A 27701-nucleotide genomic window follows, 5' to 3' on the forward strand; every position below is an offset into this window, starting at 1 on the left:
GTTTCGTGGACTAGAGTTTGAATTCCACCTCTGCCACTTAGCAACTGTGTGACTCTCAGGTGAGGTGCTCTCTAGCTCAGTTTCCTTATCTGCAAAATGGACATATATGTCTTTTGTGAGGATTATAAATAAAAATATATAAGTGCCTAAGCATTCAAAAGTAATTTTAAAATCATGTTTGTTAACACTCTTCCCTCGTAAACCAAATAATAGTGTCTTTTGGAGGAAACTTCCATTTTATCTTCAAATCTGGATTTAGTGTAAAAAGCATTTATTGCAGTTATAAAGTACTATGAATGTGATTTAGAGAAATCATAGGCTGTCTGGCAGGATATTAGGTATTTTGCAGCCACTGTTGTACACAATGATAGTGCACTCTGATTGGTCCCAACTATGAACTGTCACCATCAACCTACAAAACATCTTGTTTATGTAAGAGGGAAACTTGTTCTATATGTATATACACAAACACTTTTTGAGTGATGAAAAGGAGAATAAGGTAAAAATAAAGGCAGATATGAATAATGCAAGAGGCAATACTAGCATTTTGGTTCAGAGTTTGGATTTGGGTTTGAGTTTGAGGTGGAACAACTTCTGAGTCCTAACTTTATCATTTTCTAGCTATTAAGACTTAGAAGAGTTGATACTTCTCTCTATGTCTTTTCATCTGAAAAAGCTGGGATACTAAGGGCTCCTGGGTGACTCAGTCAGTTAAGCATCCAACTCTTGATTTGGCTCAGGGCATGATCTCACAGTTCATGAGTTGGAGCCCAGCATTGGGCTCCACACTGACAGAACAGAACCTACTTGGAATTCTCTCTCTCTCTCTCTCTCTCTCTCTCTCTCTCTCTCTCTCTCTCTCTGTATCTCTCTAAAATAAATAAACTTAAAAACAAAAAAGCTGGGATGCTACATAGCATATAGTATTATAGTGTTAGCTGTTATTGTCCTTATTTATACTACCACATTCACAGAAGATAGAAACACTTTAAGCAATGCAACATACTAATTCTCCCATAAAATAATTGTGAAATAATACATGTATATATGAAATTTATTTGAATTTTGGAAATTAGTTCATAATCATCAAGATGGCATCCAAAAGAAGGTAACCATACATGTCAATGACAAATTAAGACTCAATTCAGTCATATAAAGTTCCAACAAGGAATCTATCAACACTAGATATAAATGTGATTAGATTGAATCACATCTAAAAAACAATAATGTCTTAAGTCTTTGAAATATACTAACATTGATGATTCCTTACATTTAAAGAATATTGTATTCAAATTGCTCACGTTTCTCTCACTTGATCCTCAGAATAAGCTATGTAATAAAAATACAGTAGGTTTAAGAATAAAGAATTGAGGCTAAGAAAGATTATGTGACTTCACCAATGGTGCTTGAATAGGAAATGATGAAGCTGAGGCCAAAATACATATTTCCTCACAGGTAATTCAATTTTCAGAATATTATACCACAATGAGCAATTTGGCATTTCCCCTTTTGTGTTAAAACCAAGGTGTGATTTTTATATTCCAGATTTATCACTGTAAACTCTATTGGCAATGGCTTAAATGACCTTAACTAGCCTTTAAATCACTGTTTCCAGGTACAGATATATAGGTATTGTGTTGAGAATCATTGTTCTGTTTGTAAATATGTAGTAAATTCTCCAACCTTACTATGTTTAATGTTTAGCAATTAGAAGTACCCATGGGAAAGAGAAATAGGAATCCCTTTCTGATGGAACAGCCCTCCTACCTCAAGTCTCCAGATGAAACCTTGCCATGGTAACCATTTGGTTTAGCATAGCCATCATTTGTTAAATTATAATATTCAGGAGACTAATGATATTCCAATATTCTGTTAAAACAATTATTCTAAAAACTGATTAACCAAACCAGATAAACATTTTAATTTTGTAGAACAGTATCACACAGAGAATTAAATTAGTATGGACTGGTTTTCCTTTAGAAAACCCAATTAGGTGCCAAAGAGGAGGTCATTTACGTTAGCTGCTATAGCACAAGTCAAATTGGTATTTTTATTAAGCTAATGTCAGGAATTGTATTTTAAATAAAAAAGGTTAACAGATACACCTTAAAAATTGTATTTATAAGAAAATATAAATGGTATAAATATAACGGTAAAGTGCTAATAGAACTGCCATGTGAACAGCTCATACTAAGTCAGAAATGAAAACACATTTCTAAAGAACAGATTCCTTGCTTGAGGGACAGGCTGCACTTAGTCCTAGTCCCCAGTCCAGTGGTGTGCTAGTAAATGTCTAACATTAGCTCTAGAGAGGAAAAAAAATCTCTCATTTACACCATTTGCCAACTTCCATAGTATCAATACTCTCATCAGGTCTGACTTCAAGCTACCAACATGAAGTCACTCACTGTGGAGTTAGAAAGATAGGGGCACAATGGGTTCTCACCAGCCAGAACACACCGGCTCCAACCCACCACTGCCCAAACTCCGGAACCAATTCAAATCTCCAGAGGTAGAACTCAGAAGCATGTATTTTTAAAATGCTTTCTCAGTGATTTTGCTATACTCAGTCCATAGACCAGTTTTTAGGAACCACTAGACTAGCTTATCATGCAACCATGAGAGCCTGTAAGGTTAAGAAATGGAAAACACTTGTATGACTGTTTCAGACGTAGTGCAAAACCAGGTGGAAGTGACATTGACATCACTGTCACCTAGGAAAACTCTGAATAGTGGTAAGGATATTTCACTTTTATGTACAGCTGCTTGTGAGCCCAAATAAATGACAAGTCTTTTTGATACCTTCCTAAGCCAACAAGAAAGTGCTTGTCTCTGATAAAATAGTCACTGAAATCCTCAATGCTTTTTTAAAGCAGTCATTCAGGCCAGTCCTCTGCCTCCAAGAAAGGATGGCAGCTTGGTGGTATTTAATTACCCACAATCATGAATTACTTATGGGCCATTTTAATGCTTGGTGCAAATTACTCAATTGAAGCCAACAAAATGCAGGCATTACCTCTTGTAGACATCCCCAATTTCATATGAATTTATAACCTTTAGTTTTCACATTTGTACCAATCTTCAAAAGATAGGAAATGAGTTAAGATTAGCATTGGTAAGTGTCTTTGCCTAGGTCCCCTTGGAGCCTGAGAAAAAAGTTTTGCAGGCAAGTAGTTTATTTGGGAAAAGTCATCTCAGAAAATAGGAGTGAGGTAAGGGAAAATCTGTGAGGAAGGAGGAAAAGTAAATACAAAGATGTGTTAAAGGAAGGACCACACTCTCTACCTGGACTCCCACCTACAAAAAGCTTCAGCTGAGGTAAAGGAAATAACTACAATTTTGAATGAAGATGGAAGTGTGTATCGATACAAGAGAGTGTACACTTTAGATTATTGAATTAAGACTGCATATATGACTTATAGACACTATAAGACCCTGAGAGAGAGCAGAAAAGCCATAGAATTGGCCACATTTCCATCTAGTAGAAGACAAGCTGGTTCCATTGAAGAAATTTAAAGGGGCAGCATATCTCATGATTATATGAATTACAAATATAAGGCACCACACAACTTGCTTAGAGCAATTGACCTTATGAGATCTATTTTTCTAGAAAAAATAAGTTAACAGATGATTATTAGACATTTGTTGATAATACCAAATTTTAGGGTTTTTCTCACTAAGCAACTCTAATTCACTTAAATTGTATAATTAGAGTAATATAAACATTTCAGAAATGTTAAGCACCATTTGTCTTAAAAAAAACAACCCAGATAATTCTTATACACACTAACGTTTGAGGACATTAGTCAGTAGCAGCAGTTCTTAATGGCACAGTGCTAGGGCGGAAGTCATTCCTCTGTAACCCCTTCATAAAGCGAAGAAACATTAAAATGGAAAAAAGAAAAGCCTTACATACAGTGCAAGCAACAGAGCAGAGCAGTTAGGGGATTGGAATCTGCAGTTAGATTGCTTGGTTTAAACAGTAGTAACCTTGGGCAAGCTATTTAATCTCTCTAAGACTCATTTTCTCATCTTAAAAACGAGGATAATAATTTCTACTTCATAGGGTCGCTGTGAGGATGAAATGAGATAATGTATATGAAGCACTTAGCACAGTGCCTGCCATATAGCAAGTTTTTAACAAATATTACCATTATCATTACCACATCAGTCCTCTAGAGAACACTGTCATACACATATAACACACAATCAGGTAGGAAGTAAAAAGAAATTTCTAAACTGTTACATGGATGCATAGGGCCACTATTGATCTTACTTTTATTCTTTCTCTCTCTCTCAAGAGGAAATATAATAAATAAGAAGTCTGTTGTGGTAGAAGGGACATCTTGAATGGCTTTTGCACACAACTCACCTCTCAGAATCTCAGTTTCCCCACCTATAGACTGGTAATCCTAAAGCAATCCTTAGATCTCAGGGATGTTGCAAGACTAGAAGACATGGCATGTTGTGAAGAGCCCAGAAGTGGGCACAGACGCAGTCACAGAAGTCATGCAAGTGGCTTCGAAGTATATTACCTATGCTAGGAAACTTTTCTTACATTGCAATGGAAAAACTGCAGGAACCTCACATCTGGGCTTAGAGGAAAGTAAGAAAGATGGTCTTTCCTTGGAGAAGTGACTTCTTAAGACACAAGACATAAGAAGATTGCAATCAAAGTTCCTGCCTACCACTAGCTTTAGGCATATCATTAAGAATATCTTTAAAGATGAATACATAGAGATCAAAAGAGATAAATTTAATTATTCATAATGTGCAACATTATAAAATTAAAATTCTTAGCATAACTTTTGGCCTGAATCGTTATCAGGTTTCTGCTCCTGAATGTTCTGATTAAATATGTCAATATTCATCAATACTAATGATTACAAGGCAATAAGTGAAATAGTACCACATAAATATAAATCTGTTTTTAAAATGTGAAGTATTCTTAAAACTGTAAATATTAAGATATACCACATGTGACTGACATTTATTAATATTAATTTATAAAATACATACCTCACATAAGTTTAATAAATATCTTAGGAAAAAGCTATCTTCAGCACTTCCAGATCTTACAGACACCATTTTGCAAAGAATGGGTACACTGTAGCTTTATATTATCTGCCTTCAGATAAATAAGGCTTGATTTAGTCATCATGTAGTCATCAGATAAATAAGGATGTAAAAAAAGGACCATGAAAGGCTATAGTCCAGCATCACAAGCAGGGACAAGTGAAAACACCATCTACTGACTGTGTGATCTTGCCCATCTCTTTTCTTCTTTAAAAGAAAAATAACTAAACACCCTGTCAGGGTCAAACTGAAGGCAAAGGAGCAGGAGAACTGTGAAATGCATATATGAATAGATAAACTACTCAACCTCACAGTGACTCAGATTCCTCATCTGTAAAATGAGGTATGAAAGTTATCGCTAATAACCTTTGAAACATGTAAATTCTGTGATTCTAGGTTTAGACTGAAGGTATCAAGGCAAAAGTTGAGAAAGCCCTCTCTCACTGGACGTCTGTCTTAGACATAGACACAATTCTCAAATCGCATATGAATCTTGTGCACTTTTTTCTTCATCGACTGCCAGGCACAGCAGATTGTTCAGGTGATAGCACTACTTAAGGCAATACAACTTTAAATACAGATAGGCCCTTCTTCTAAAAGAACTTTGAAAACTGTGAGCTTAATTGCAATTAAAAGGCCGTTGAAATTCAGTACAACTAGAAGACAAGTTTTGAGTTTACTCCAGTATTAAAATAAGCAACTTTGTAATAAAATATATCAGTATGGATTTTATGCCCCAAAAAAAAGGATCCTCAGTGAATAGGAGTATGTGTAACATTTAAATATTTATGCATAAATTTGCAATTTACTGCAAATTATTGAAGATTATTGGTTTCTCTAATAAGTAATCAGTGTATTAAGGGGATTTTAAATTAAAGAAAGTAATTTAAAATGGCCAAGCATGCTTAATGAAAATTATCACATTTTAATATCTCTTTTCTAATTAATAAGTATTTTTCTAAAATTTAAAAGAAGCCAGGTGTTCAATAAGTAAAAATAATGTCTATGAAGTCTAGACATTTTTATATTATCCTGATTTAGATGGTGTTTTAGGATTAGAAAGGACCTTTAAATGTCACCCATTTAATCCCCCAGCATCATATTTGCCAAGTGGTCATCTAAAGAATGTTTGAATTCTTCATGTTTTGGGGACTCACTACCTCTCATTTTATCTTCAGAGACCACAGAATTTTAGAATTTCTTCTATTCTGCCAAATGGAAGAATTCTTAACTTAGAAAATTAACAGGGGCACCGGGGTGGCTCAGTGGTTTGAGCATCTGACTTTCGCCTAGGTCATGGTCCCATGCTTAGTGGGTTTGAGCCCCACGTCAGGTTCTGTGCTGACAGCTCAGACCCTGGAGCCTGCTTCAGATTCGGTGTCTCCCTCTCTCTCTGCCCCTCCCCCACTCTGTCTCTCTGTCTTCCAAAAACAAACACTTAAAAAAACAGAAAATTAACAAAATAAACAAATAATTTAATGTTAAATGTCTTTGTAATAATACTTCAATAAAAGCAAACAACTTGTTAGTTTAATTCAATTGAGACTGGAGTCATGTGGCATTATGCAAACTGCACAGAACAGGTGGAACAAATTTCTATGGTATTGTTCTTGATATGGCAGAGACCAACGGTCCTATTCCCCCCAGACTGACAGAGCCTACAACTGGCCATGAGCAGGTGCAGTCCTGAAGAACAACCATCAGTGAGCTCTGATCTGCCTGAGCCAATGAGTATGAGGTCTGACTGGATATTAGTAACAAGCTCAAAGGCCTGGAATCTATCTGTCAGCTAAAGCTCATGTCTTCTCTGGCACCAGTGTTCCTAAGCCCCAGGCTGGACCCTTTGCCCCACCATCCTTACCAGTCTCTATTTCTGGGCTTCGGCCATGCTTTGCACTTTATATTCAAGCTCCATATCCTGAATTCTAGTCCATTTGCCTGGGATCCCAACCCTAATGGGGCTGGACCCTAGATTTCTAGTTCTATCTGGATCTGTTCTCCCAGAACAAGCTACCTCTGCCTGTCTGTAATTATCTACCCTTACCAGATACTCTATGGCTGGGCCATTCATCATTTTAAAAGCATATACTTCAGGGCATCTGGGTGGTTCAGTTGGCTGAGCATCCAACTTTGGCTCAGGTCATGATCTCACGGTTTGTGAGTTCAAACCCCATGTCAGGTTTTGCATTGCCAATGCAGAGCCTAGTTCCAATTCTCTGTCTCCCTCTCTCTCAGCCCCTCTCCTTCTCCTGTGTTCGTTCTCTCTCTCTCTCTCTCAAAAATGAATAAGTACTTTTAAAAATTTTTAAGAAAACATAAAAAATAAATTAAAACATCTGTGATGTTAATGGTAGTTGCCTCAGACTTGAACTACTTACTTCCCCTTGAACACTGGAATATGGACTTCCAGTAACACAACCTAGGGGTCAACCCTGCTGCTATGTTAGTACGGATATCATGAAATAATAAAAGAAGTCCTGGCCCAGGTCAATTTCCCAAGCCTTGTCCCCACCTGGTCCCGACTTACTACACTTACATGCTTTTGAGGTCCATAAATACCTAGTGCTAGAAACTCTATCAGTTTACTAAGACAACAAATTTAAAGAAGGAAATATTCTTTAAGGGTTTACAGAAGGTTGATACAGATTAAGGCACAAAGATTAAAAACAACAACAGTAGTTTCATGAACAATTAAAAACATACATTCCCTGAGCAAGAGTTCTACAGGATGGCTTGGTAGAAGAGGATGCTTGTTAAGCTAAGTGTATCTAATAGTGACAAAATGAAGCAACAAATTTCCAACCTATGCAGGGAGATATTTTCAAGCAGAAATATCTGACCATTGTTTATTAAGTCACATCTTATAAGTGACTTCAGCCTGGGAAAAATCACAACCTTGCTTTCCTAATCCCACCACTTCATGAGAATATTCCCCTTCTAACACCCTCATCATGCACACATAGGAATTGTACACTCTCGTGTTTTTCTTTATCTCATGTGAATATATCTTATCTTCACAGATTACAAACTCCATACCTTACCTTATCATTCCAGGAATGCTTTCAGTAGACAATAAATTCTTACTGAATTTCACAGAACTAACTGAACTGAAACAAATTGGGATAAAAATGACTTTATATATCAGATGAACTAAGTTGGCAAAAGAGTTGAATCAGATGCCTACTGTAGTTCTGAGACTGAATAATTGAGGCTTGGAGAAAAGGCCGACAAAGATACTGCCCAAATTAGAAAACAAAGTGTGGAACAACTATAATACAGGCAAATGCTATCAGTTATGGACTGTGGTTAGCAGAATAATGCTCCCCTAAAGACACTCACCTCCTAATCCCTGGAACCTGTGAATATATTATCTTAAAATCAAATGAAATTTTCTTAATTTAAGGTTAAGAATCTTGAGATGTGAGGTTATCCTAGATTTGAAGGTGGGCAAAACGTAATTAAATGAGTACTGGAAATTAGAAGAGGGAAGCAGACGAGAGGGTCAAAGAGACGATAGGGAGGAATAATGAGAGATTAGAAACATGAGAGGGTCTCAACTTGCCATCACAGGCTTTCAAGATGGCAGAAGGGAACTATAAGCCAAAGAACATAAGTGGTCTTCAGAAACTGGAAATGGCCTTTGGCTGACAAGCTAGCAAAAAAATCAGTCCTACAACCACAAAGGAACTAAATTCTGCCATCAACTCAAATAAGCAGGAAACAGATTCTCCCCTAAAACCTCCAGAAAGGAACAGTCTGTCAACACTCTCTGATTTTCATCTAGGGAGATCTGTCCTGGACTGCTTACCTATTGTACTGTAAAATAAAAAAATCTATGTTATTCTAGTCCATTAAGTTTACGGAAGTGACAACAACAGGAAACTAATAAAGGGAGAGATGATTTATATGCCTGCCCTAGTTGGACAGTCAGAGTGACTGGTTCATGTGACTGAGGATTTACAGTTCACAATTAACTATGTAATTTGGGGATTAGGGGCTCAAACGTAGAGATCAAGAGACATTTCTGAGGCAAATAGTAGATGATCCCACCCAAAGAACTACCAAATTTAGTTCTTTTCTTCAACCCTTCTTCACTGGCTTGTCCCAGCCCCCTCTAATTTTCCAACTTTTATTTAGCAATTTATTTAATAAATCTTATAAGGCTTTAAGGATCAAATATATAACATGCAACGTCTGTCCTCAAGTTCATAACTTTGCCAGTACAGCAGATGTACCAACAACTTACATTGTGTAAGCAAAAGAGTTGACAGAGTACTTTCACTGGCCATTCTCATTTAACCCTTAGCATCTTTCTATGAGGGACACTAACTGTACTCTAGACTATAAGTAGCCACAGAGTATGAGTGTAGGGGTGTGTGTGTATGTAGAAAAATACATTCAAAATGGGGCAAAAAGGGGAAAATTCTGAGAGGAAAAAAAGATGCTCTGCTAAACTATAGCTAGTTTAATCTGCACAGTGTACATGTGGCCATGAGTAGGAAATATTTTACCCCCAAAGGAATTCAAAATCAAAATATCTTTTAAATGAGATTCCAAATGGATCAAAGAACTATTATATCCACTAAGAACATACTAATCTAAATTCTAAATAAACTTCTACCTTGTGATCCATTAATTTTCAAAACAGCTTTTGACTTTCTCCAATACCACGTAAAACCCAACAATTAGTTTACGAGGACTCCATGAAGAGACAGGAAGTGAATTCATTGCATACCCAACCTACATCACTGTGTGAAGCACTTTACTAGCCTCATCTCACTTACCTCAGAACAGTCCCATTAGTCACTCATCTCCTAGGTAATACCTTGGTCATTGAGGAATTTGCAACTTAGGGAAAAATAAGTATGCTAGTCTACTGGTAGAGAAGTATCCAAGGAAAATCAATAATGTGGCAATAAAATTGTTATCAGTTAGACAAACTGGACAGCAAAACGAGTAAGTCAGATAAAGGTATGTAGCACACCATATTAATTTTCTATTGCTGCTGTAGCAAATTTCCAGAAACTTAATGGCTTAAAATCACAAATTTGTTTTCATACAGTTCTGGAGGTGAGAAGTCCAAAATCTGTCTCACTGGGATAAACTCAAGGTGCTAGTTACCTCTGGAGTCTCTAGGGAAAAAAAAAATTGTTTCCCTACCTTTTCCAGCTTCTATAGGATGCCTGCATGTCTTGGCTTATGGCCGCTCACTCTATCTTCAAGGTAGCAAGATAGCTCTTTCCAATCTCTTTCTCTGACCTACTTTTCTACCTTTCTCGTAAAAGGACCATTATGATTACATTAGCCCAGCCAGATAATCCAGGATAATCTCCCCATCTCAAGATTCTCAATCACACATTCGAAATACCTTTTGCCATGTATGGTAACACATTCACAGATTCTCAGTTATCTTTTGGTGGGGGGAGCTACTAATCAGCCTGAGCATAGGCAGATTAGAGTTAGGAAAAAAACACAGTTTAGCTAAGATCAAGGATGTAAGAGTAGGTCAAAAAACTGGATGAAATGCCTGAACACATCTGAGAGTAGGTGTTAGTGTTTCCAAAATATACTCTGTGATACAATATGTACAGTTGTTAGAAGTAAATGAGCTCTCTATGCACAGGTAAGTGAATGGAGATTGGTGGAACAATAAATCTATGCTGATTTAAGAAAGCAGTCACTCTGAAAAGGGACAAATTCAGAAGCAGAAAAAAAATGAAGCTGAGTGAAGGTTAATGGACTATGCAAAGTCTCTCTCTCCAGAACTTGGGCAATAACGCTGTGTTCAGAAGACCTAGACACAATTTTCCCAACCATTGGCATTCCTATTGCTGCTCATTAACTGGTTTCAAGTTTCCCTTAGGATGTTGTAGAAGATTTTGCTCCCAAATAATTACCTTAAAAGCTCTAAGCAGCTCCTGAGGGAAGAAACCCAGAGTTAGCTATCTCAGCACTGTAAGGTAAAATAATCAGGAAAAGAAAGAACCAGTGATGGCTCATAAAGGCTTTGAGTTCCCTGAATTCTCAAGGCCATGCTACTTATAAGGTCTATATTGCAGGTTATTACTATAAAAGTGTGATAAAGAAACATCATCAGTGTCAGAGACAGAGGACAGCTTCAGGGCCCAGGAGTATGGCTTAAGCATCCTTCCCCATCTCACCTGTATTCCATTACCACACATACCTCACCTGTCTCTGCCTTCAATCTTGCCCCACCAAATTCATATGCCTTTGATGCCCAGATTATCTTTCTGAAACACATGTCTGGTCACTTTGCTTTCCATCTTAACTTCTGACAATTCTTACTGCTGGTAAAATGAAGTATAAACTCTTCAGTTTAACACATAAGGTCCTAAAAGTGAGCCTACCTACTTTTATAATTTCATATCCTATGCCCCCATTCTGTGTGTTAAACACTTTCGTCAAAATGGATGTCTCAGTATTTAAGATACCTTTCACATTTTTATCTCTCTGTCCTTGCATAATGCTATTCCTTTGGCTTGAAAAAAAATGACCTATTCATTCATTTCCTCTCTAATTCAAATGCCAATCACTCAGTAAAGCCTTCCTGAAAGCAACTCAGCAAAGTTTTAAATTCTTTCTATGTTCTTTGCCCATTGCTAGCATAGAGGCACAGAGAAAATGTTCCCAGTAGATGGCAAACCTGAACAAAAGCTATGACAGTGTCACTTTCCAAAGGGTTCCTGTTAGGTCAGGGCACAACAAGGGCTCCCAAGAAACTGGTTTTCAAGGGCACATGGGTGGTTCAGTTGGTTAAGCATCTGACTTCGGCTTGAGTCATGATCTTGCAGTTCATGAGTTCGAGCCACACGTCAGAGTCTGTGCTGACAGCTCGGAGCCTGGAGTCTGCTCTGGATTCTGTGTCTCTTTCTCTCTCTGCCCCTCACCTGCTCATCCTGCTCATGCTTCCTCTCTCTCTCTCTCTCTCTCTCTCTCTCTCTCTCTCTCTCAAAAATAAACATTTTTTTTTTAAGTTTAAAAAAAAGGAAAGAAAGAAAGTGGTTTTCAGCATGGGCTGCCCATCAGGATCAATGATGAAGTTTTAGAAAAGATAAAAAAAGTTCCTAAGACCCACCCCAAGCTTACTAATAAATCAAATCTATGGTAGTGTTACTGAGAGAGTTTGCAAGTTTTTTTTTTCTTTTTAAGTTTATTCATTTATTTTGAGAGACACAGAGAGATAGTGTAAGTAGGGAAGACGTAGAGAGAGAGGGGGCAATGGATCCAAAGTAGGCTCTGCGCAGTCAGCAGAGAGACTGACATGGGTCTCTAACTCATAAACCATGAGATCATAACCTGAGCTGAAGTCAGATGCTTAACCAACTAAGCCACCCAGGCACCCCTACTTGCAAGTTTTCAATAAGCCTCACAGCTGATTCTGATGCAGACATGGGAATGAAGATCCTCAACCAGGCTGATGGCACTATTAAGATGGAACAGCCAATGCTAGTAATTGGGCGTGTGGAATCAGACCCATAGAAGATCTCTGCCAGAGCTAAACTGGTAGCCAGGGCCACGGCTATATAGGCCGAGACTTAGGGCACCAGAGAGCAAAGTCAGGAAACCAAGGTAGAAGCTTTTCTATATGGACCCCCCCAAAAAAAATCAGAATTGGAAGAGTGGAATTCAGTAAGGAATTCAGTAGATGCACTGGACCTTTCCTGGATACCAAACATGGGCGAAATAAGACACAGCAGTCCCCCCTTCTCCACAGGGGATGTGTTCTAAGACCCTCAGAGAATGCCTAAAACCACAGATAGTACCAAACACTACATATATCATGTTTTTTCCTATACATACCTATGATACAGTTTAATTTCCAATTTAAGCATAGTAAGAGATCAACAACAATAACTAATAAACTAAAACAACTGTAACAAAATACTATAATAAAAGTTATGTGAATGTGGTCTCTTTCTCTCTCTCTCTCTCTTTAAATATCTTGTTGCACTGTACTCACCCTTCTCCTTGTGATGATGTAAGATGATACAATGCCTATGTGATGTGATAAAGTGCAGTGAATTATGTAGGCATTGTGACGTAGTGTTAAGCAACTATTGACCTTCTGACAACTGGTCAGGAGGATCATCTGATTCCAGACCATGGTTGATAACAGATAACTGCAGGTAACTGCAGGAAGGAAAGCACAGGTAAGAGGGCACTACTGTAATTCTAGAACTCACCAAATGGACACCTCATGAAACAGCAACATTGCATCACCTGGAAACCTGTTAGAAAAGCATCTTGGGCCCCATCCCTGACCTACTGAATCAGAATCGGATTTTAACCAGATCCCCAGTTGATTTAAAAGTCACATCAAAGTTAGTAAAGCACCCAACCCTGGTTGCAAACAATGCCAATGCTGTCGTAGCCCACACTGTGAGTAGCAAGTCTTGACCCACAAGGAGCAGGTGGAAGAAACTCAAATATTACCACTGTGAGCAATGTGAGGGCAGGAATCTCAATCAATTCCTTTATCTCAGCACAGAGCACAGGACCTTGGGAACTGACAATGTAGTCTATTGGTTGCAACATCAGGACTTGGATCTGGTTCAATTCTAATGCTACTACTCAGCAGCTATGTGGTATTGTCAAAATACTTAATTTCTTTGTGCTTCAGTCTCTCATCTAGAATAAGGAGACAACCACCTCATAAGAATGAGGGCAAGATAGCATGTTAGTTTTGATAGCATTATAAGTGCTCAATAGACAGCCAAAGAAAAGTTAACAGATAATCAATTATTGATTGGTTGATATATTGACCATTTTTGGTGAGAAAAAGAGCTCCAAAATTCCAGTGGTGGAAATTATCTCATTCTGACTCATGATCTAATGAGAAGAATGGCCAAAATCTTGATAACTGGCAGATATTCCAAGCATAAGACTTGTTACAGTATTAATATGTGTCTCTTCAGTGATAAGTGAAAGAAATGTCCAAGGCAAGATGATTGACAACCTTTTTTGGAGTGATGACACCAAACTGATGTTCATGGAATCTCAAGGCTTTCTTGTTCTCCCCCAAACACCTAAGAAGGGCATTTTTTTCATGGCTTATTTTCATTAAATTGAATTTAAATTTATTTACTTGACAATATTTTGACATTTTTACATTACAGAGTGTTGCAAATCTGGATAAGAATCTCTTCCATAATAAACAATACAGATTCAAAGACACACATTTTGGTTTTTGTTAATCCTTAAAATAGCTTTCATATTTTTATCTAGTGCTTTTAAGTTTTCAAAAAACTTTCACTCCTCTACCTCATTTCTCCCCATAATAACGTGGCAGTTGTTTTTTTTTTTTTTTCTAAATCTTAGAAAAGTTTGTTATTCCAGTCTGACAGATAAGGAAATGGAAAATCAATTTAGGTGCTCAATTTCAAGTTTCCTGATTCCCAGTATTTCTTTAAGTTACTAAAAGCACCACTGCTACCAACTGATTGCCACATATTATACTGGATCCAAGTCAAGTCAGGTCACTTCCTCAACTATACAATATCCTAATTCATCCCCTAACCAAGTGCCCTTTCCCAAAAACCATGTTTGAAGTGTCACAAAGGCAACAGCTTCCTAAACATATGTGAAAAACATCTTTATTTTGTTAAAGTAGCTTTTCAGTTCTAGAAAGTAGAAGTCAAATTTGGAGGTGTGACTTAATTTTTTTTTAATTTGGAATTTTTCAAATTAAGGTGGAATGTACTTTCTTTTTATTTCGCTAGTTCATTCCTTCCCTAAACATTACATTTGCCTATAGATATCTTAACTCAAGTTTCCTTAAAAAAATGTTCTAAGCTATAAAAGGCAGTTTTAAAGTATTACTCTGCATTTCTATTTAAAATGCCAAATTTGATTAAGGATCTTGACACTTGGGTTTTGGAAATGAGCACAAATCTTAGACAAACAAATGGTAAAGCAGTGAGATCTTATTAATAAATATTAATGTTTAAATCCTCAAAAATCCCCATAAAGTCTACCAGGCAACATGTTTTTTGTTTGCTTGTTTGTTTGTTTGTTTGTTTTGTTGTTGTTGTTTAAATCACTGTAAAGTTTCCAATCTGGCTATTAAACTTTAGAATTAATACTGTGAAATGTTTTCCCAAAGTTAGTATACATTTTTAAAGTATTGCTAGCAGTTCTGGGTAGTCTCAAAAGTTATATCACTCATGACAGAACAATCCTAGAATCATTAAAGAAAAACTGACAACTCTAAACCGACAAGTGGAAGAAATCCCAAAGTTGCACTGACAATTCAGATCTACTTCCTTTCATGTCCAGATTCACTTAATATCTCATTTGATTTTCAAACCTTCCCTCAGAAGCAACTGGAACAAAACCATGAGCAAGCTCAATCTCCATTTGGGCATGTAACCCTTTTACAAACACAATTACAGCCAAACACCACTGTAACCTGATTTGCATTTGCACTAACTAAGTTACAAAGCACACTGAGAATGCCTGCTATGCATACTACAGACTTATTAGGAGGATATATTGCAGGGCTTCTGTGAACACTAATTAAAAAGGTTTTATCTTTCCCCTCTGGTCCACTGAAATTGTTCAAATGCCTCGCCTGCTACAACTTTGTTCAAAAACAGTTTTCAAACATGTGATCAGAGCTAGGCAACTATTTCAGGTGGCATGATTCTGTTTCCACAGTGGACAAGGCCGGAGAGACAAAGTTTCAGTCTAAACTTTGAGCTTCCTTTCCTTTGTTATTTTGTGTTGCAACCTTAGCATTATCCAACTGTGGACTTTTATCTGTGAATATCTAAATCCTGTCTTGTGGAAAACTAATTACTGAACCACTGAGAGCTTCATAATGTCCTGCATTTAAGTCCTGAGCATCATACATAATGCATAGGCAGCAGTCTCTGCACTCTGATTACAGAACACTGTCATTAAGTGAGCAAATTAAAGATGTGAATAATTCACTGGCTGAGCTTATTGTCAGTGCTGCATTGTGAAATTAGAATTTCTAATAAGTACTGCAATTTTTTTAACCCAATTAACACAGAGAACATCTTGAGACTGATTAGTACAATAAAAATTATTACCTTATTCTTTTGCTTCACAACAGCCAAATTAAATACTGTACTTAATTATGCAGCATTCATTCCTCCTCTGCTAAAAAAAAAAACCCTATCATTTTAATAAGACTTCTAATATTTGTATGTGAGCTAAAAATACAGCACATGCATCTGTAGCTCACTGTCTTTTTACAAAGTTTTTTTTAAGAGTCTCAACACCAGTATTATCACTAGTGGTGGATTATGATGACACTAGTCTATTCTTAAACCAGATATTTTACCTGAAAAACAAACAGCATACACAGAATTGACAAAGTAACTATCTCCCCAAATTGAGTTGAATATATTATACCTTTGCTTTTTCTTGGCTCTTTAGATGCAGATTAACACAGATTTGCCCCCACTATACTGTTTGTGATTGAGGCTGAAACATATTTAAGAAAATTAATTGTTTAGGAAAAAAAGCAAGTATCTGTAACAGTGGGTCTTACCTCAGATGCTCATTTAGCAGACAGTGATCTGTCTCACTCCTGCCAGGCAAGTGGGAAAGTCCAGTTTATGCTCGGCATGATGATCCTACGCAGAGAGTGTCTGCTGCCATGTTAAATAAAGAAAATGATCATTTAAACCGGGGCTTTTGTCTCCCAATACTTCCTCCTCCTGCCCCTTTCGAATCAAAGCCCAGAGAGGCAGGCACATCTGGCGGCAGTCCCTGCCCCTGACCGCAGCTGCCTCTGGAGAGCTCCCCCCTTCCTTTCCAGCTCCTCTGCATCCCCTTCCTGGGCAACTTCAGCCCCCTAAAATGGGGGAAAGAAACGATGACATTGCAGGCAGAATATGAGATTGTTTGTTCAGCCTCTGCAGCCACCTCCTTCCTGTCTAGATATTTTACAGAAAGGGAATGAGAAGGGGGAAACAGCGAAGGTGCTCTGAAAATCAGTCAGACACAATGCAATAGGGAGATGGAGAGGAGGGAAAGGAGAATGAGAGAGCGAGAGTGTGTGTGTAAGGGGGGTGGCTGTCAGTGCAGATAAATCTGCATATGGAAATTAGGGTTATCCTGGGTACAGTTTTATTTAACTATGATCTACTGTTTTTTTAATTAGACCAGAATTTTAGCAAAGGAAAGGAAGAAAAGGAGTCTTGAAACCAGAAAGAGCAACTTCTGATTCAATAGACTTAAAATTTCATAGCATCTGCAAATAGCAGATCCAGAAGTTGTAGGAAAGAGAAAGGAACAAAAAAACCAAGGCATTTTCCCCTCTGGTTTTGTTTGATAAACAAGAAGACCTCCTGCCTCTCTGAAAACAAAACAAAACAAACAACAACAACAACAACAAAAAAGGAAATTTGGATGAGAATGTGAAGAATTTGAAAGGAAGAAAAAAAGAAAAAATACCTTTCATGGTCTGTGTAAAATCTGTCCTTAAGTAACAGAAGAATCATATGGGACAAAGGAATAATTAAAAGTAGATAATTGGCATTATTTGTGGAAACCAGTAGCAATACATTCTGCATCTTGTGAGGCATGTTTTGCTTTCCTTAGAGAACACCTTTTACAACTCTAACCCAAGGCAAAATACTACTGGCTATAATCAGTCTACAATGTCACTAACACCAGCCAACCATTCCCTCTAGGATAGCTGAGGGTAAAACAACGAGGCCGAGTGACCAAAAACTACAGGAGGTTAGCTGGTGTGCCCAGCAGTGAGCTCTCCACCAGAGGTGCGGGTAGGATAGCAATTGGACCAGAAGGAAGGAAGAGTTAATTCTGTAATCTGTCAGTGGGGAATTTTGTGGAATCAACTAATGTTCACCCCCTCATCAAACAGTTCTCAAACACCTATAACATGGCAAGCATTGTAGACAAACACTGCATGGTTCCTGCTCTTAAGAACTCAGAACTGAATGGGGGAAAATTAAAAATGAGGTGGTACTGCAGTTTTATGAACAAAGGTGTGGTTAACATAGTCTTGATGTGAGTAGTGGGAGCAGATGTCAGTACCCTCAGAGCCCTGCATCCGCAGAGCTCATGGGGTCCTCCAAGACCATCTCAGGCACTCTAAGCAAGTTATTGTCTCTTTCAACTTTGGCTTCTTCATCTGTAAAATACCTGATTTTTAAGTTTAAGATTATATGATAAAAATAAAACATTACGTTTTGTCTGCCTCACGACAATTGCTCAAAAAATAGCAAATCAATTCTCAGTTTGGCTGCCACCTCTTCTGTGAATCTTTCCTCCACATCTGTAAACAGGCTCAGAAGCTTCTTCTGCAATGCTCCCACTGTTCTCCATTACATTATATCATTGTAATTTTCAGCAGGACTGTTGCTATGCTAGTGGATCTCAACCAGGGGCCATTTTGCCCCCTAGGGGACATTTGACAATGTCTGGATACATTACTAATTTGCACGACTGGAGAAAGAGGGTTGCTATTGGCATCTAATACGCAGAGAGGCTAGGGATGCCGTTAAGCTAGAATACACAGGACAGCTCCCCACAATAAAGAATTATCTGATGTCAATAGTGTAACAATAAGCACAACTAAGGAACCAGGGATCCTTAGACAAAAGGCTGATTCTAGGTCCAGGGTAGGAAAAAAACTAGGTGAACCTGTAGCATCTTATAGTGCCAGAAAGAAGTGTTCAAAAACAAAGAACACGTTTATGGGGGTATGTTACAGGGATACAGGAACCATCTGAAAGAGCTCCCAATAACTAAAGTTGTAACTTTTTGAGCAACAAATACATAAAGCTGTTTGGGCTATAACCCAAAGTATAACATAAATATATATGAATCCATACAGAAATGAAAAATTATTGAAAAATAAATAGCTGGAGAAGAGGCAAACCTTTCTTGCTGAAGAATTCCAAATAATTTATGTGGATAATCCTTCCTGAAAGATGTGGAGCATAACTCTTCACTCCTTAAGTGCGAGCTGCACATAGTAACTTACATAGTGGGGGTGTTGATATTATTATCAACAGTGATAAGTCATGTTAATCATGTATATGCCCTAACCCCAAATTATGATTTTAAAAAAATCAGACAAATTCCAGTAGAGGGATATTCAACAAAACATCTGACCAAGACTCCTCAAAGCTATCAAGGATATCAAAAATAGGTAAAGTCTGAGAAACTGTCAAGCCAAGAGGAGCTAGGAACAATAGGAACACTGTATGTAATGTGGTATCATGGATGGGATCCTTGAACAAAAAAAGGACTTTAGGTAAAAACTAAAAAAAAAAATGAATAGAATATGAACTCTAATTACTAATGGATTAATTAATGGTTTTATTAATTGTAGGAAATGTACCATCTTGATGTAAGATGTTAATATTATGGGAAACTGGGTGTGGAATAAATGGGAACTCTTGGTGCTATCTTTGCGATGTTTCCATAAATCCAAAACTGTTCTAAAAAATAAAATGTATTTCCTTTTAAAAAAGTCAGTGGGTGCCTGAGTGGCTCAATTGGTTAAGCTTTCGACTTCAGCTCAGGTCATGATCTCCTGGTTCGTTGAGTTCGAGCCCCAGGTTGGGCTCTGTGCTGACCACTGAGAGCCTGGAGCCTGCTTGGAATTCTGTCTCCCTCTCTCTCTGCTCCTTCCTTCCCTCTCAAAAATAAATAAATATTTTAAAAATTTTTAATAAATAAAATAAAATTTTAAAAGTCAATAATGCCAAGGTTAAAAAGAAAAACCCTGCCCTATGCTATATTATAAGCTCATAAAGGCAAGGGCTTTGTGGCTTTATGGTATATGTTTATATGCTCATGGCAGTAGCTCATCCTCAAAAATAACCACCAATGAACCATGCTTTTAGAATTCATTCCCCTCCCCTTGAATCTGGGCTGGCCCTATGGCTGGTTTTTGACTACTAGAGTGCAACAGAAGTGATGACTGCTGAGGGTACATCTTAAGAAGCCTTATAGTTTCCACCTGGGTCTCTTGCAATACTTATTCTGGGGCAAGCGGCCATTGGGTAAGAAGTGTGAACACACTGAGATCTCTATACTATTAAAAAGCTGGAGCTACAAAATACAGAAACTGAAAGAAAGTGACAGAGACAGAGACAAAGCAAAAAGAAGAGGGTGTCCAGCCAGCCTCAAGCTACTCCATCCACTCCAGTTGAGGCATCCAAACATGTGAGTGAGGAAACCACATTTGTCATCCAGATCATTCAAGCCTACAGATGACTATAACCCCAGCCTCCTCTGGCCCACAACAGTATTAGAGAAACTAAACCACAGCTAATGAAATGAGCCCAATTTACCCACAAAATCATAGAAAGCCATAATAAATCACTGGCTTAAGATGTTAGGTTTAGTGGTGATTTGTAATGGAACAACAAATTAGTGCCTTTTATTTAGTAGATATTCTAGAAAAACAAGAAAGGAGCTTCTGTATTGTGGGGGGAGGGGATGGAATATCTTTTAACATTTTATATCACTTCCATTAAAAAAAATGTATCAGTTGGTAAATTCAATAAGATAATGGGTTTTTGCCCTCAAGTATGATAAAGGTAAAAGAAGAAATGTGGTTAATATATAACACAGTAAGGCCAAGCTGGGGTGAAGAGACGAAAGAGAAAAGGTGAAAAGGATTAGTCATGGCTTATTTTGGAGATATATTTTTAAAAACGCATTTTCTACTTTAATATGTTCATAATGATTTTAAAATTTATTCAGTGTCAGGCACCTTTACATGTTGTATTAGCCTCACAAAATTATATGAGGTGAATGCTACTTTAACCCCAATTTTACAGATGCCGAAATAGTGTCTCCAAGTTGTTAAGTTCCTTTCCCACAGTCACCCACTAGTATATGTGACCAGGATTTGTACCTTGGCTGACCAACTCCAGAGCCCATAGTCTTAGCACAGTTTAGTAGAGAAGATGAACATAAATAAAATAATAACACAAAAAAGTATAAATACAAACTGTTATAAGTTCCATAAAGCGAAGTGAAGGATGCTATAATCATAAAATAGACACCTGATCCAGTTTGGGAGCTTGGGAAGGCAGTTAAGAGGTTGTGGTTAGGGAGTCACCTGGGTTAGCAGGGCCAGGTGTGGGTAGATAAGTGGCCCATGAACCAAAGAAAGGAAGAGATCAAAACAAGTGTATGATTAGCTGTTGGTCAAGTGTTTTTTCCAAGGACTTTGCTTTGTAAGGCCCTCACAGATGATTTCTCTGGGAGTCACCAGTTTGGCACTGATGGAGTGTCATAGTCTGAAGGAGTGAGTAGGGGGGCACTAGAAGAGAAGAAAAAGAGAACTAACCTATTTATGCTACCATTTAAAAAAACTCCTCAAAATCATCCATGCTTGGGATCTCCATATCACCTCCTCCATCCCTCTTGATCCACCCCTTTCCTCTGAAAATGCTCTTAGTCACCAATGAGCTTCATGTTGCCAAATCTGCTGACCAATTCTTTCAGGCCATCAGTAGTATTTGACAGAGCTGACCATCCTCCTTAAAACACTTTCTACATCTGGCTTCACAAATACTACACTGTACTGGTTTTTCTCCTACTCCACTGGCTATTCTATTCCTCTGTATTCTTTACTGGAGCTTTCTCTCATGCCTGAGCTCTATATGATGAAATGCTGCAGTATTTACCCCTTGAACTTATTCCCTATCTATACTCTTTCCCTAAATGATCTCAACTAGTATCATGGCTCCAAACACCCTCCATAGGCTAATAACTCTTAAATGTAGATCTCTACTTATACCTGACTTCCTGAACTGAAGATTGTTATATCCAACTGCCTGCTAAATATATCCATTTAGATACCTAGGTGAACAGATTCTGGAACTAAACTCCCCAGGTTCAGATCCTAACTTTGCATTATACTAGTTGGGCAGGGGATATATAACTTCTGTGTGCATCAGTTTCCTGATATTATTAATCAATAATATTATTAATCTATCTCACAGAGATGTGAATGAACTAATATATTTAAAGTATGTCTTATAACGGTGTTTGATATCTTCCAAATGGCATATTGTTAGCTACAGATAGGCATCCTAAAATAGAGCTCATCTTGTTTGTGACTCTTCATCTTACTTAATGGCATCTCCAGTCACCCAGCTGTTAAGCCAAAAACTTAAGCAAAACATGAAACTCTTATCCCACACAACTCAAAACTGTTCCATCCGCTAATCCTGTCAGCCCCACCCTCAAATGCATCTTGACTACATCTCACCACTTCCACTTGAGTCTAAGCAACTAAATTCTCTCACCTGGAGAATTCTAAGAGCCTACTATCAGTCTCCCCACTTGCAAACTTGCTGCACAGAAGTTTGTTCTCCCCACTGCATTTGGAGGGATTTGGTAAGACTTGGGTTGTTTTGCTCCTCTGCTCAAAACCATCCAATGGTTTCCTATAACACTCACAGTAAAACCCAAAGTTCTTACAACCAACAGGATTCAGCCCTCCCCGTTACACACCTCCTCCTAGTCTCATCATTTACCTCTCTCCCTTTCTTACTTCTTATGGGAAATCTTGTTCTTGCTCAAACATGCCTAACGTGCTCCCAAGAGATCAACCTGGCTTGCTCCTTCACTTCACTCAGATCTCAGTGACATGTATGCCACTTATCAGTGAGGCTTCTCTGGGCCTTCCTATATAAAATAGCATACTTGCCCAGGCATTCTCTAACTTCTGACCCCGGTTTATGTTTTTAATAGCCCTCACGCATTGTGTGTGTTTGTCATTGCCAGACCTACCCTCCACTAGAAGCACCATGTGAATAGGCCTCACATTATTCACTGCTCTATCTCCAGCACTTATAACAATACTTGGTATTCAGTGGCTGCTCAAAAACTATTTGCTGAACAAACAAATGTAGCTAATTTTTTTCTGAGCAGACTGTTAATTCCAAAATCCTTGGGATATTATTTTTTCCTAATCGGTCCACATGCTCCCATCCCTCCCCATCTTTACTATAGTATTTTTTCCATGCTATCCCCCCATTAAAGATAAAATTGGGTGTTAGTATACTGGATTTTACCTTCCTAGAACTGTTTCATATATGTACAGTCTCAATCATCTCTTTCTTTTCAAAATTATAAGCAAGGTGTGCCTGGGTGGCTCAGTCGGCTAAGTGTCTGACTCTTGATTTCAGCTCAGGTCATGATCTCATGGTTCATGGGATTAAGCTGAGCATGGAACCTGGTTGATATTCTTTCTCTCCCTTTCTCTCTCTGCCCCTCCCTCGCTCTTTCTGTCTCTAAAAATTAAATATATATATATATAAATATTAAAAGAAATGTTTTTAAAAAGTAATAAGCAAATCTTTTCAAAATGACTAAATCACAGTTTTCCCATGATGTTGTTGGTTTCCTATGTAGAGAGAGAAGTCTAATGTCTTAGTTAATTAAGACAGTTTAAGGAAAATTGGATAATTGTAATCACTGCATCCCTGAATAAAAGGGGAAGAATACTGACACACTACAAAAGGTATCAGAACTAGAAAATTAAAAAGCCTTTAGGAGTAACTCAGCATTTCTCTCAGTTTATTCATTCATTTATTCTCAGTCTCATTCTCATGATATTTAATTAATTCTCTTCCTCTTATCTGGCCACATGGTCTTTCATTTGTACTTTTCCATGCTCCTTTCTCTCCTCTCTGCTGTATCACTTTCTCTACTTACTTCTGCATGTGGTAGAAGGTGGTTGTGCCACAACAGTTCCTGAATCAGAATAACCTCAGATCAAATGCACAGGGCAGAAGAAGCTAGCCCTTTTCAGTCCCCACTACAAATCCTCAGGAAAGAGAATCCTTTAGCTGGCCAGGGAGGTAGGGTCTTTTACCAAACTTTGGGGCCAGTGACCTGGCCTCTGGGAAGAAAAGGAGAGGGACAGAAGTAGGGGGAGTTGAGATTCTTTAAGAAAGAAGGTTGTGATGAGTCGAACAGACAAACACCAAAGGTTTCTACTGCAGTTAGAAATCATATATAAGGGGCGCCTGGGTGGCTCAGTCGGAAGAGAGTCTGACTTCAGTTCAGGTCATGACATCACAGTTCATGGGTTTGAGCTCCATGTCAGGCTCCGTACTGACAGCTCAGAGTCTGGAGCCTGCTTTGGATTCTGTGTCTCCCTCTCTCTCTGCCCCTTCCCCCATTCAGGCTCTATCTCTCTCTCTCAAATTTAAATACACATTAAAATTTTTTTAAAGAAATCAGATGTAAATAATGGGATATCTGTGGAGTCTAACACTGACTAGAAGTTTTAGGGTCAGGAAGATTATTCTTCTCTCCTTAGTTTGGCCTAGTCATTTCTAATACTCAAAAAATGCAAACATGTATAGAGTTAAACAATAACAAACTGCCTTCCATCATCTCATTTTCCAAATGTTAACTAGTAACTATTGCAGTGTGTGATCTCTATGTAATCTTGCACTCATAACTTTTGTTGTAATACACAAATGAGTTCATCCTCCCATGAAGCTATAACTTAAAATATGTCTTAAACAAAAAAATAACAGCAAGGTGGCATTATCTCTACTTAATTAATGAAGAGACAGAATTTAAATAACAGGTTATTTCCTATCACAGCAGGGTCTCTGCATCCTTCTATCAACTGTGAAAATTATGTTTAATAGGTTCAGCTATGTCCAGTGCTGGCCAAAGTAGAATAAGTCCACCAGAGCCCATTTTACCCACTATGTGCAGTTAAAAGCTCTGGACAAAAACAAACAAACAAAAAAATACCTCAGGATTCTGAAACATAAAGAATACCAGGTATATTGGGGATGAAAGCCAAAATTTAAAGATCAGTGTAGTGATGATGAGATTCCTGTTGTTTTTCCTTTATCTCCAAGCTTTGACCCAAGGGTGGACTGAATTGGGAAACTCCATTGTGAGCACACACAGCAAAATTTCAAGAAAACCTATCTTTCTTGCAAAAGATCAGCAGAGGCCCCTTCTCAGCCTTTCCCCAAGTCCAGCTATAATCACAGAGCTGTATTGTTATGGTGGAGGTAAGGTGAGCACCTAAAACTTTAAGTAAAACTTCACATCTTAGAAGAACCAAGAAAAAATGCCTTTGTTGTGCAAAGAGTGTGCCAGGAAGAGGAATGTCTCTCCTTCCCCCCCCCCCCCCCGCCTCTTTCCTTCCATTGCTTTTTCCACAGAGGAGCCTCATCACATGGAACTACATGGCAGTTCAAGAGGACCTCATCTGAAAGAACTCTGTATTACATTCTATCCAGAAGAACCAGAAAAAGAGCCTCTTGGAGCCAGACTATGGAGAAATCCTGGTGAGGACAGAGCTGGGGGAGATCATTTACTGCTGTGTATGAATCAATACAAGTCTCAGACTCACCTCTAAACTGTACATATGTGAAACATAACCAAAGAAGTGAATCAAAGGTTTTAAAAACTGAACATGTGTATAACCCACTGCCAAGCCTCAACTAACCTGGGTGGCATATGCAAAGGGCAGACCCCAAACAGCATAACAAATGCTTTGAAAAATGAACACTCACCCACAAAACTCAACAGTTTGAACCTAACTAAACCATTGCTTCTCAAACACACACACACACACACACACACACACACACACACACACACAGTGATTCCCCTTAAAACAAAACAAGACAGTATCTGAAGTATTTTAGCAGAATTCCAAAATCGTATAAAAATGAAATTGTAAAGGATATAATCCAAAATTACGAAACATGTAAAGAACCAGAAAATCTCACCAAATTTCAAGGGAAAATATAATCAACAGATTCTACAATGACCAGATATTAAAATTACCAGACAAGACATTAAAGCAGCTATTTCAGCCATGCCTAAGACATGTTGTGGGTTTGGTTTTAGACCTCTGCAATAAAGCGAATATTGCAATAAAGTGAGTCAGATGAATTTTTAGGCTTCCCAGTGCATATCAAACTTTAAACAATGCTAACCACCATCTAAGCTTTTAGTAAATTATAATCTTGCTGGTGGAGGGTCTTGCCTCCATGTTGATGGCTGCTGACTGATCATGGTTGCTGAAGATTGAGGTGGCTGTGGCAATTTCTTAAGATAGACAACAATACAGTTTGCTTCATTGGTTTACTCTTTCTTTCACAAATGATTTCTCTGTAGTATGTGATTCTGTTTGATAGCATTTTACCAACAGAAGAACTTTCTTCAAAAAGTTTAATCCTCTCAAACCCTGTCACTGTTTTATCCACTAAGCTTATGTAATATTCTAAATCTTTTGTTGTCATTTCAACCATCTTCATAGCATCTTCACCAGGAGTAAATTTCATCTCAAGAAACTACTGTCTTTGTTCATCCATAAGAAGCAATTCCTTATCCATTCAAGTTTGATCATGAGATTTCACCAATTCAGTCACATCTTCAGGTTTCACTTCCAATTTTAGTTCACTTGCTATTTCTACCACATCTGCGGTTATTTCCTTCACTGAAGTCTTGGACCCCTCAAAGTCATCCATGAGAGTTTGAATCAACTTCTTACAAACTCCTGTTGTTGTTGATATTTTGATCTCTTCCCATGAATCATGAATGTTCTTAATGGCATCTAGAATGGTGAATCCCTTCCAGAAGGTTTTCAATTTACTTTCCCCAGATCCATCAGAGGAATCATTATCTATGGCAGCTAGAGCCTTACAAAATATATTTCTTAAATAATAAGCAACTTGAAAGTCAAAATTACTACTTGATCCATGGGTTGCAGAGTTGATGTAGATGTTGCATTAGCAGGCATAAAAGTAACATTAATCTCACTATACTATACATCTCTATCAGAGCTCTTGGGTGACCAGGTGCATTGTCAATGATATATTTTGCAAGGAATCTTTTTTTCTGAGCATTAAGTGTCATCAGTAGGTTTAAAATATTCAGTAAACCACATTGTAAATAGATGGGCTGTCATTCAGGCTTTGTTTTTCCATTATAAAGCACATGCAAAATAGATGTTGCATAATTCTCAAAGGCCCTAGGATTTTCAGAATGGCAAATGAACACTGGCTTCAACTTAAAGTCATCAGCTTAATGCATCAGCTGTATTAACCCCTAGTAAGAGTCAACTTGTCCTTTGAAACTTTGAAACCAAGTGGTAATTTATCCTCCTAGCTGTAAAAGTCCTAGATGGCATCTTCTTCCAATAGAAGGCTGTTACACCTACATTGAAAATCTGTTGTTTTGTATGGTCACCTTCATTAATTATCTTAAGATCTTCTAGATAACTTACTGCAACTTCTACATCAGCTTTTGCTGTTTCCCTTTACATGCTGATGTTATAGAGAGGACTTCTTTCCTTAAACTTCATGAACGAATCTCTGCTAGCTTCAAACTTTTCTTCTACAGCTTCCTTGCCTGTCTCAGGCTTCAAATAATTAAAGAGAATTAGGGAATTGTTCTGGATTAGGCTTTTGTTTAAGGAAATGTTATACCTGATTTGATCTTCCATCTAGGCCACTGAAACTTTTTCCAAATCAACAATAAAGTTATTTGCTTCCTAATCATTCATGTGTTGTTCACTGGAGTAGCACTTTTAATTTCCTTCAAGACCTTTTTCTTTGTATGCACAACTTGGTTAACTGTTTGGTACA

At 37.8% G+C, this 27701-nt stretch overlaps 2 long non-coding RNA genes across 4 annotated transcripts in view; one reads left to right on the forward strand and one right to left on the reverse strand.

Annotated features, from left to right (window-relative positions):
- LOC113598756 (uncharacterized) overlaps positions 1-27701 on the reverse strand; it is a 943191-nt gene that overhangs the window by 897078 nt on the left and 18412 nt on the right. For both annotated transcript variants that reach the window (XR_003419461.2, XR_008298453.1), the window contains exon 2: positions 16616-16718. This is a non-coding gene — a long non-coding RNA (uncharacterized LOC113598756). The remainder of the gene's footprint in view (positions 1-16615; positions 16719-27701) is intronic.
- Positions 13022-25970, forward strand: LOC128315576 (uncharacterized). 2 transcript variants are annotated; one of them, XR_008298455.1, is made up of 3 exons: positions 13022-13247; positions 24954-25117; positions 25266-25970. It is a non-coding gene; the product is annotated as an uncharacterized LOC128315576 (long non-coding RNA). The 2 variants fall into 2 exon arrangements; XR_008298456.1 differs by having other exon boundaries at positions 13023-13247; positions 24966-25117.

Source organism: Acinonyx jubatus, chromosome B2 (genome assembly GCF_027475565.1).
Source record: "Acinonyx jubatus isolate Ajub_Pintada_27869175 chromosome B2, VMU_Ajub_asm_v1.0, whole genome shotgun sequence".
Taxonomy (NCBI): Eukaryota; Metazoa; Chordata; class Mammalia; order Carnivora; family Felidae; genus Acinonyx; species Acinonyx jubatus.